General features: G+C 39.2%; 1 protein-coding gene across 1 annotated transcript in view; it reads right to left on the reverse strand.

The window, feature by feature from the left end:
• EDA (ectodysplasin A) overlaps nt 1–12,445 on the reverse strand; it is a 146,200-nt gene that overhangs the window by 78,030 nt on the left and 55,725 nt on the right. The window lies entirely within an intron of this gene.

The following is a 12,445-nucleotide window of genomic DNA, read 5'->3' on the forward strand; positions in this document are numbered from 1 at the left end:
GTTAGAAAAAGAGAGAACATTTTTGCATTCCATACACTGGTTACAGGGATATCCCATCCACCACCCAATTTCTATGACCAAATGGTAACGAAAAGATTTGCCATGTGGATACAATGGTAAGTATAGTTAAACAGTTACACAACCACCTGTCAGACTGTGTAGGTGTATTACTCATAGTAGCTTTCGTTGCCATTATGAAACCAATTTACGTGTGTGGATAGAGGCAGAGACGGCACCACTAGTCACCGGCTTATCAGGGGTTAATTCCTATGCTGAAACGGAGTAGGAGCGCAGCAAATACAGACAATCCAAAAAGAGAGTCTATGATGGTGCTAGGATGTATGGCAAAGAATAGACTTGATAAATATGCAGTAGAATAGACAAATTAAAGGGGTATTCAAGGAAAAAAAAAACATATATATGTATGTATCTCTCTCAACTGGCTCCAGAAAGTTAAACAGATTTGTGAATTACTTCTATTAAAAAAATTTTAATCCTTCCAATAATTATCAGCTGCTGAAGTTGAGTTGTTCTTTTCTGTCTGGCAACAGTGCTCTCTGCTGACATCTCTGGTTGTCTCGGGAACTGCACAGAGTAGAAGAGGTTTGCTATGGGGATTTGCTTCTACTCTGGACAGTTCCCGAGACACGTGTCATCAGAGAGCACTTAGACAGAAAAGAACAACTCAACTTCAGCAGCTCATAAGTACTAAAAAGGATTACGATTTTTTTTAACAGAAGTAATTTACAAATCTGTTTAAGGGCTCGTTCACACTGCGGAATCTCCGCTCGCTGAATTCAGCGAGCGGAGATTCCGCCTGGCCGAATACTTCGGCGCTAGGGCTGCGGGGCACTGAGCCATCACCATTGACGGCTATGGTCCGCTTGCGGATTCCGCACAAAGAATGAAGATGTTCTTTCTTTGCGCGGAACACTTTCAGCGGCGGAAATGTCCGCCGCTGAAATTCCACAGTGTGAACGGGTCTCGCGGAGACTCGTTCACACTAATGTTAAAGTTCACACCTCGGAATTGCGCCCGCGGAATTCCGCCCGGAAATGGCAAAAAAAACGGATGGAACAGTATGGAAAAAAGTAAACCGTATGCGTTTTTAAACAGTATACTGTTTTTAAAAGTGCATACAGTTCCGTCAGTTTTTATAGAAAAAAAAAACACATACGTTTTCGAAAATTTTGCCCATTTTTAATGGGAGGGGTCTTGGGTGGGGACTTTAGGATTCAAATGCGCATGTGCAAAGTAAAAACGTATACTTTTTCCCGTATGGAACCGTATACATGTGCGTTTCCCATTGACGTCCATGTTAAAAAAAACGTATGCGGTTGCAGTACAGTTTTTAAACCGGAGACAAAATCGTGGTCAACCACGGTTTTGACTCCGGTTTAAAAACCGTACTGCAACCGCATTTTTTTTTATTTTATTTTTTTAACATGGACGTCAATGGGAAACGCACATGTGTACGGTTCCATACGGGAAAAAGTATACGTTTTTACTTTGCACATGCGCATTTGAATCCTAAAGGCCCGACCCAAGACCCCTCCCATTAAAAATGGACAAAATTTTCAAAAACTGATGTTACAGTATGAATAAGGGATGAATGACAATAAAAACATTTTTCTTAGAACTCTTTTTCTTGCACCCCCACAGACTTCCACTACTTCACACTTCAGCCTCATAAGCATAAGGTACTGGACAAAAAAAGGCCGTGCAAGACAAACATCTAATCTGTCAAAGATCCATCCTATTATCACTGCTCAGAACACTTCACGAGGGTGCATTCAAACACATAGAGGATCCACAATTGTCGATCCATAAAACAGTTTTACATTTTTGAACAATTGCTTCTGCATAAAACATTGCATCTTTTTCTGTGCTAAAAAAATGGTGCCTTGTGCAAAAATCTGCAATTTTTTTTTAAACACTAGCAATCGAATAAATACTGTCCGGCACTGCTAGAAAGTCCATCAATTCCAGACTGCACAACGACTCACTCCAAGGCAGATCCCATGTAGATTAGACTTATGAAATATAGCAAAAAGTCCAATATAAATCAGTTAAAAGAAGATTATGGTGATTATGTGATCACGGGCCTGAGGAAGCACCAATTCGGTGTAAACAAACTGTTGCCTAGGTGAAATTTTTCCCTCCGAGTTTGTTCCATCCAGCTACCCAGCATGAATATCTCTTGCTGAGTTGCACTATTGAGAGATTAAAGGGGTACTCCCGTTGAAAAACATTATTTTTTTTTAAATGAACTGGTGCCAGAAAGTTAAACAGAATTGTAAATCACTGCTATTAAAAAATCTTAATCCTTCCAGTACTTTTTAGGAGCTGTATACTAAAGAGAAATCCAAAAAAGAAATGTATTTCCTCTGATGTCATGACCACAGTGCTCTCTGCTGACCTATGCTGTCCATTTTAGGAACTGTCCAGAGCAGCATGTTTGCTATGGGGATTTTTTCCTGCTCTGGACAGTTCCTAAAATGGACAGCAGAGGTCAGCAGAGAGCAGTGTGGTCATGACATCAGAGGAAATACATTTCTTTTTTGGATTTCTCTTTAGTATACAGCCCCTAAAAAGTACTGGAAGGATTAAGATTTTTTAATAGAAGTGATTTACAAATATATTTAACTTCCTGGCACCAGTTCATTTAAAAAAAAAAGTTTTCCACGGGAGTACCCCTTTAAAAAAAAAAGCTACATTTTCAAGACTCCTTTGGTGAGTGCTCCATAATCTTATTTTCATTACTTTTTAAAACGAGTTTTCTGGTGGAAGCATTGGTACACAAAATGCATTTTATATTTTATTATAGACCTTGATGTTTGGAGCATGAATGTGCAAACAAGTAAAACTGATATTTTATTTTTCCCAAAACACAAAAGACCCCGAACGAAACAAAAAGAGAAAAAAAAAGTGTTTGTGCTTATGTAAGTTTGAAACCAACCTTGAGAGAGTGGTGGTTCCCAGATGTGAATAGGGGCTGAGCTGCAGTAAATAGACACAACCACTACCCAATGAATGGAGCCCAAAGCTTCCAGGTCTGTAAACTGTATTTTTACCCGGGCACTGCACCTGACAAACAGCTGACCGCGAAGATGCCAGGAGTTGGCAGACCAACTGATGGTGGTCTACATTAAGGATATGCCAATTAATTTTGCCTTTAATTAGTGAAGAGTTCACTTTTTATTTAGCCATGCTCTGTCAATTATTATTCCAAAAAGTATTATAAGATAAAACCTATTGTCAATTGCTAGACGATTGTACATGCACAGGGATAATATTCTGCATAGATAAATATCTGTTTATTAATCTGCATGACAAGATATTAAAGCGCGTATGGAGCGAATTCTGTTACTAATATAATATCTTCAGGGCACACAATTCAGTGAAACTGTCTCCAAGCCGAAGTAATACAAGCTCCAGAGTCTTGTGTTGCAATCCTTAGAAGAACAGAGGGCGTTCCCAGTGCTGGGATTAGTTAATGCCTGAGGTACGTGGTGAGGTCAAGGATAGTGTTGTATCATGCCACACTTTACCAAAAAAATTCATTACTCTTCTGGAAATTCATTTGACTTTGATTTATTTCTGCTTAAGCACCAAGTAATTGGAAATCTAATCTTCCTGTTACTACCTATAGCAATAGGCAAGGTGCAGTAGGTGTCAGATAATTCTAAAGCACTAATAAACACTAGTTTATATTGTACTTTCCATTATATTTTCTTTCCAAGAAAATAGCAGCCAATTATTTGCAATTTCTTCTTAATAAGGCTAGGGAGTTCTATGTACAGAATACTGTACCTGTTTCCCCAACACAAAATTTGAGTACATGAAAAGACCACCCCCACTCCCCCCAAAAAAAAAAAAAAGTGTCGATACCGGGTGCCATGCTATGATCTACTTTCAAAAATGACAAGCGGCATAGAACACTAAATATTACCAGAAAATAAGTCCTATTACAGATTGATATGGCTTTTACTGCATTGTTAAGTGGTGGTGACATGGTGCCATGTAGTACCATATTCTAGTAATGCTCTGAACTCCTGGTATCACTAGTATACAACTGGTTCTGCCGCAGCCAACAAGTCTACAATAAATAACCTGTTGAGTATCACTGGGGTCTCCACTGAACTAAGTTAATATAAATAAATTGCAATTCTGATTTTCCTCAGAATTGTGAATTTGATTTTCGCTCCATCCCTGTATTTAGGAGAGGTGGCAGCGGGATGAGGAAGATACTATAGAGTGGGGCATTGTGAGTTGCTGATGATGCTCATTTGCAGCAGCACAAGATGTCTGTTTGGAAGAGCTGCTTCCTAACATGTAGTCACTGGCTCCACCCTGGCCTGGTCAGGACTGACCCACCGGCCTGAAGGCGACTGTAATTGACCCCTTAAAGACCAACAACTGATATACCCATAAATATATCTGTCATGAGGATTTTATGGACACTGCCCTGAATACCCTCCAATGAAAAGCTGGCTCCTGCCTCAACTGGCAAGATCAGAGATAAATAATTGCCCAAGGAAGAAAAATGCATTAAAATAATAAACTTGCCTCCTCACGCTGATCCCACATTCAGCCTCTAGTTAGCACTCCGGTTTTTCTTTAGGAGACCATGTCAAGTGACAAACAATCGTCAGCCTCAGCGGTCATGCTCCATACCACCAACGAGGCTAACATCACATGACCACAGGAGCAAAAGACCAGAGTGCTGACCAGAGGCTAAACAGTGGATTGGTATGGAAATGGAGGGGAAGGTAAGTAACAGTTTGTTATGGGAAGACTTTTATACTTAAGAACAAAAACAAACAAAAAACAACATTTTTTATAACACTGATAACCCCTTTAAATCCAATTCCGTCAGTTTAATCCCTTCAATGGCACAGACAATATCCCTCTGTCTGTCTACAGTATGGCAGCCCATAAAGCAATCCATGTGTGCTAATGGTTTTAGTGAGTTACCGTGGCTGCCAGTGGCCATACATATATATTATATATTTTATATATCATATTTTTTTTATTTTAAAAAAATTCTATTTTTATATATTTTTTATATTTTATTTATATTTTTCTCTATATTTTATATTTTCTTGAATCAATAAAAGTGGTTCCACCGCGAACCTTTTACAACATATATCCAGTCCATCTTCATTTCCAAGGAAGCCGCATCGCCATCTCCAAAGGGGTTTTTTTTTTTTTTTTTTGCAAGCTTCTCCTCCATAGGCTTTTCAGGTCTGCCTATTAGTCTGGCAAGTAAACATACTAAAAGGTTGTCTCTCTCTTTAAAGGAGCGCTTAGGTTTTTTTTTTTATGTCCAGCAGTAGGGCGATACGAGAGGTTGTATAGGAGATCTGGTCATTTAGCAGGACAGGAGTGGAATCCGAACTGAAAGATAATGGCGCCATGAAAGAATAGGATCATTCCGCATGAGTAAGTCTGCCACCTTACTGCCAGGCAACCAAAAAACAAAGAAAAGAAAAAGGAGTGCTCCTTTAACACTGACAGGCAGTAATGCTTTAGAATACTATTTATTCCAAAGCATTATACCAGCAATCAAATGATTGTTGCTTCAAAAACTATTAAAAATACATTCAGTAAACCATAGATTTTTTTTTTATGTAGTTCACCTTTAATGGGCATTATCATTAAAACTAATTTTTGCTATTGCACTCCTTATGGTAAAGAGAAAAAAATCGTTCTAATGTACTGTTTAAAAAAAAATAAAAAAATGAAGTTTTCTATGTTTTATTTGTGTTTAAAAAAGCTGTCACTAGGTGTCTCCCTACTTGTCCAGAGAACATTTCCCCCAATCTCTTGCACAGAATTTGGACTCTTGCTGGCCTGGCAGAAGTTCAAAAGCAGGAAATGCAGTCTAGAGTGCTGAGGGGTGTATGCAGCCTTAGCCAATCATAGCTCATCTCACACTGAACTGCTCTGGGCTGTGTAGCAGAGTGAGGGAGGAAGTTCTCCCCTGTATGGCTTCAGATGATGTCACGCCTGCTGGGTAACGCCCCTTCCCAGTCTGTGAATCTGACTGAGACTGAGCAGAAAATACAGAGCAATATAAAGGTAGAAAACTAATAAATAATAAAAATAAAGGCAGGGGGTGGTTTATCATGATGGGGCAGTGAACTGGGAGGATTATAAAATTTAACAAGATAAAGTGCTAGTGCTTAATTCACTGCCTATAGACCTGAAGGAGATAGTCAAGCACTGTACACTGATATTTACTTCAGTCTCATAGACCATTAATGGAGCAGCAACTAGCACGCATGACCACTGCTCAATTCTAACAGGAGATATTAGGACCTAAATGGCATTCAATAACAAATTTAATATAAACTGATTCATGTAATTGTCCCTTACAATTCTAGTGATCAGTCTAATAATATATTATGTTCAGGTATTCTTAGCTTGTTTGCAAAAAATAAAAATAAAATTAATTGCTCTTAAAGGGTTTATCCAGCTAAAAAGCTAAAAAAAATTCAATCAATATGTCCAAAAAAACTTTCTCTTACCATATTTTCCGGCATATAAGACAACCCTCAACTTTTACAGTTAAAATATAGAGTATGGGATATACTCGCCGTATAAGCCTACCCCTCTACCGCGATGTAATGTACCTTACCAGCGATTGGCTGATTGTTGTATACAAAGCCTGCTTGGATTGGTCAGCTCTCCCAGCCTGCCCAGCCCTCCCTGTCTCCAAGACTATCAGAGCGGTACATGCCTCTTTCACCTGTCTGGCCACCTATTACTGTACCTCCTTCTCTGTCTCTCAGATCTCGCACATGCACCACCTTTGTATTCTATTACCATACCTCCTTCTCCGCCTTTCTGATCTCGCAAATGCGCACCAGAGCCGCCTGTCAGATTTTGCACATGTGCACCTGCGCCGCCTCTCAGATATCGCACATTCACGCTTGCGCGACTTCACTGCAACCTTCAGGAGCGAGATCTGAGAGGCAGAGAAAGCGGTATGGTAATAGGATACATACAAGGGCGGCCGGATGGGTGAAAGATGCGTGTTTTTCTGGGCAAAGCGCCGCTCGCTCTCTATCCATACCCGGGCGTCCCGGCCTACTGCAGCACCTGCCCTATAAGACGACACACGGCGTATAAGACGACCCCCGACTTTTGAGAACATTTTCCTGGGTTAAAAAGTCATCTTATATGCCGGAAAATATAGTACCTTCCTCAGTGTCTACAGAACTTCACAATGCTGTTCAGCCAATCACTGGCTGAGACAGGACACCACTCCGTGGCAATGTGACGCATTGACTGTAGTTCCTGGAAGTGTAGCCGCCGGACACCAAGATACCAGAGGCTACAGGGGAGCAAAGCTTAGTAGAACCTTGCTTAAAGGGGTACTCCGGTGGAAAAAAAAATTTTCATATCTACTGGCTCCAGAAAGTTAAACAGATTTGTAAATTACTTCTATAAAAAAAATCTTAATCCTAAAAGTACTTAGCTGCTGAAGTGGAGTTGTTCTTTTCTGTCTGAAAACAGTCTTCTCTGCAGACACCTCTGTCTGTCTCAGGAACTGTCCAGAGTGGGAGCAAATCACCATAGCAAATCTCTCCTGCTCTGGACAGTTCCTGACATGGACAGAGGTGTAAGAAGAGAGCACTGTTGTCAGACAGAAAAGAACAACTCAACTTCAGCAGCTGATAAGTACTAGTAGGATTACGATTTTTTTATAGAAGTAATTTACCAATCTGTTTAAATTTCTGGAGACAGTTGATAAAAATTGTTTTTCACCGGAATAGCCCTTTAAAAGCTTTTTTTTGCTGGATAACCCCATCTTAGCCCCCCCAATATCTCACAACCCCACACTAAACTCAGTGCTAGATCATCAGACCACCTGTATTACAATCACAAATTAGTTTAACCCCTTAGGTACTCAGACCATTTTCACCTTAAAGGAGAACTCTGGAATTTAAAAATTGTCGCCCATACTGCCGGCAGTAAAAAAATAAAGATGTACATACCTTCCTCCGCTCCCCCGGGGCCTCCGGTAACCAGCTCCGGTCTCTGCCGCGATCCACTTCCTGGTTGTCGGATGAATCATACTGCGCTCAGCCAATCACCAGCCGCAGCGGAGTCCGACTCGGCCGGCGATAGGCTGAGCGGCAGTGTGAAAACGCTTCAGGACAAAAACGTTCTCCTTTAAGGACTCAGCCCTTTTTTTTTTGCAATTCTGACCACTGTCAATTTATGCATTAATAACTCAGATGCTTTTACCTTTTTTTCTGATTCCGAGAATGTTCTTTCATGACATATTCTACTTTAACATAATGGTACATTATCGTCATTACTCGTTTCCTTCCTTGGAGAAAAATGCCAAAAGTTCATAAAACTTTTGAAAATTTAGCAGTTCTCTAACTTTGAAACTTTTTGCTTGTAAGGAAAATGGACATTACAAATAAATTATATATTGATTCACATATACAATATGTCTACTTTATGGTGGCATCATAAAATTGACATGATTTTACTTTTTGAAGACATTAGGGGCTTCAAAATATAGCAGCAATTTTCAAAGTTTTCACAAAAAATTCAAAATCTGAATTTTTCAGGGACCAGTTAAGTTTTAAGTGCATTTGAGGGGCCTTTCTGTGAGAAATACCCCATAAATGACCCCAGTATAGAAACTGCACCCCTCAAAGTACTAAAATGGACATTCAGAAAGTTTGTTAACCCTTTAGGTGTTTTACAGGAATAGTAGCAGAATGAAGGAGAAAATTCTAAAATCTTTATTTACACTCGCATGTTCTTGTAGAGCCATTTTTTGAATTTTTACTAGTAGTAAAAGGAGAGAAATCCCCCAAAATTTGTAACCCAATTTCTCTTGAGTAAAGAATGGATGTAAAGTATTCTGCAGGCACAGTAGAGGGCTCAGAAGGGATGGAGCGCCAATGGGATTTTGGAGAGTGAATTATGCTGAAATGGTTTTTGGGGGGCATGTCGCATTTAGGAAGCCGTTATGGTGCAAAAAAATAAAATAAAAAATAAAACACATGGCATGCTGTTTTGGAAACACCCGTCGAGGAACTTAACAAGGAGTACAGTGAGCCTTAACACACCACAGCAGAGAGCACTGTGGTCATGATGTCAGCAGAGAGCTCTGTGTTCCAAAAAGAAAAAAAATTTCCTCTGTAGTATTCAGCAGCTAATAAGTACTAGAAGGATTAAGATTTTTTAATAGAAGTAATTTACAAATCTGTTTAACTTTCTGGCACCAGTTGATTTAAAAAAAAAAAAAAAAAAAAAAGTTTTCCACCCGAGTAAGGCTGTGGGGTGTTAAGGCTCACTGGACCCCCTTGCTACGTGCCTTGAGGGGTGTAGTTTCCAAAATAGTATGCCATGTGTTTTTTTTTTTTTTGTTTTTTTTGCTGTTCTGGCACCATAGGGGCTTCCTAAATGTGACATGCCCCCCAAAAACCATTTCAGAGAAACTCACTCTCCAAAATCCCACTGTCGCTCCTTCCCTTTTGAGCCCTCTACTGTGCCCGCCGAACACTTGACATACACATATGAGGTATTTTCTTACTCGAGAGAAATTGGGTTACACATTTTAGGAAGATTTCTCTCCTTTTACCCCTTGTAAAAATTCAATAACTGGGTCTACAAGAACATGCTTGTGTAAAAAATGAAGATTTTGAATTTTCTCCTTCAATTTGTTGCTATTCCTGTGAAACACCTAAAGGGCTAACAAACCTTTTGAATGTCATTTTGAATACTTTGAGGGGTGCAGTTTTTATAATGGGGTCATTTGTGGGTTATTTCTTATAAGAAAGCCCTTCAAATCCACTTCAAAACAGAACTGGTCCCTGAAAAATTTTGATTTTGAAAATTTTGTGAAAAATGGGAAAATTGCTGTTATACTTTGAAGCCCTCTGATGTCTTCCAAAAGTAAAAACATGTCAACTTTATGATATAAACATAAAGTAGACATATTGTATATGTGAATCAATATATAATTTATTTGGAATATTCATTTTCCTTATAAGCAGAGAGCTTCAAAGTAAAAAAAAAATGCGAAATTTTAAATTTTTTCATAAAATTTTGGCATTTTTCACCAAGAAATGATGCAAGTATCGACAAAATTTTACCACTAACAAAGTAGAATATGTCACGAAAAAAACAATCTCAGAATCAGAATGAAAGGTAAAAGCATCCCAGAGTTATTAATGTTTAAAGTGACAGTGGTCAGATGTGCAAAAAATGGCCGTGTCCTTAAGTGAAAATTGGCTGGGTCCTTAAAAGGTTAAGGATCAGGGATGCAGGATGTATGCATGCGCCCTGCGTCCCCAAGAGGTTAAAAAAAAATTTTTAAATTAGTTTAAAAAAAGGTTTAAACTTCCAGGATTAGAAAAACAGAGCTGATTTAAAAAATAAGATAAAAATCTGAACCGAGCCTTTCCTTAGGTTGAGTGTGGTATTGCCGTTCAGCTCCATTAAAATGAACAGAGCCAAGTTGTAATACCACACACCACAGTTGTGGTGCTGTTTGTGAAAGAAATTAGCTGTTTTTCTATTCGTGGACAAACCCTTTGAAGGGGTACTCCACTGGAAAACATTTTCTTTTTATTCAACTGCTGCCAGAAAGTTAAACAGATTAATAAATTACTAACTACTATAAAAAAAATCTTAATCCACTACTGATCAGCTGCTGTATAATCCACAGGAAGATCTTTTCTTTTTTAATTTCCTTTCTGTCTGACCCCAGTGCTCTCTGCTGACACCTCTGTCCATGTGAGGAACTGTCCAGAGCAGGATAGGTTTGCTATGGGGATTTGCTCCTACTCTGGACCGTTCCTGACATGGACAAAGGTGTCAGCAGAGAGCACTGTGGTCAGACAAACGAACCATACAACTTTCTGTGGAGCATACAGCAGCTGGAAGGATTAAGATTTTTAAATAGAAGTAATTTACAAATCTGTTTAACTTTCTGGCACCAGTTGATTAAAATAAAAAAAATAAAAAAGGGTTTCCAGTGGAGTACCCCTTTAAACACTTCACATTAGGCCCAACTGAAGCTGGCCTGGCGATCAGCTGATCACGACAGATCCAGCTGCAGAAAACCTGGCAATCATTTGTCATCAGTGAAGGAAGTAGCAGCCCCTGAAGGGTGCCTGTAGCATTACATGTGGGCCACACAAATGAGACCCACTTTGAGCCTTTGCTATGGCTGATATGTATGGAAAGATCTAATGTTGAAATTAATATGTTTGAAGAAAGATGTCTGTAATAATACACAGAATTACAAAGGAAATATTCAGAACACTACATAGGAAGAGATTAAAAAAAACATAATTTAGAGATGATATAACTACACAAAGTACATAATAACAAAACCAGGAAGCTAAGTAAATTAAACATTTGGCAAATAAACACTCAAAACTGATACATATGACATGCAGCTGGTTAACCCAGAACAACATAAATCCATTCAAGACAAAGACTTGAAGAAACAAATAAGACTGGAATTTGACAAACAAACCATTCACTAATGTCTAACTATTATAAATAGATATCGCTAATACAATCAAGAAGTAATAAAAGCAATATGTATTATTTATTTGCTGTGGTGTGCTTCAACGTCATCAAATTCACACTATGAAAATATGCAAACAATGCTTTCGAGTGTTGTATCTATGCTAACAAGAAGCAAACAAATATAGACAGATCAATATATACAATGCACAATCATATTGGGCAAATCCCAATTTCAAAACCAAAAAATATGTTAGAGGCGAGCTAGAGGGATGCATTTGATACTGGTGTGCAGAAATATGTGGATTACAGGATTATCCTAAATTAAAGGGGTACTCTGGTGGGTAAAAAAAAAAAAAAAAAAAAAAAATCATATCAACTGGTACCAGAAAGTTACAGATTTGTAAATTACATCTATAAAAAAATCCTTCCAGAACTTAGCTGCTGTATGATCCACATGAAGTTGTATAGTTATTTTCTGTCTGACTACAGTGCTTTCTGTAGACATCTCTGTACTCTAGACAGTTCCTGACACAGACATAGGTGTCAGCAGAGAGCACTGTGGTCAGACAGAAAAGAACACCACAACTTCCTGTAGGACATACAACAGCTGATAAGTACTGGAAGGATTAAGATTTTTTTAAAGGGGTTCTCCGGTGCTTACATATCTTTTCCTCTATCCAAAGGATAGGGGATAAGATGCCTGATCGCGGGAGTCCCGCCGCTGGGGACCCCCGGGATCTTGCACACGGCACCCCATTTGTAATTAGTCCCCGGAGCGTGTTCGCTCCGGATCTGATTACAGGCGACCACCGGGCAGGCGGCGTGTGACGTCACGCCTCCGCCCCCATGTGACGTCACACACCGCTGACCCGTTGGTCGCCTGTAATCAGACCCGGAGCGAACATGCTCTGGGGACTGATTACAAACG

Source organism: Hyla sarda, chromosome 9 (assembly GCF_029499605.1).
Source record: "Hyla sarda isolate aHylSar1 chromosome 9, aHylSar1.hap1, whole genome shotgun sequence".
Taxonomy (NCBI): domain Eukaryota; kingdom Metazoa; phylum Chordata; class Amphibia; order Anura; family Hylidae; genus Hyla; species Hyla sarda.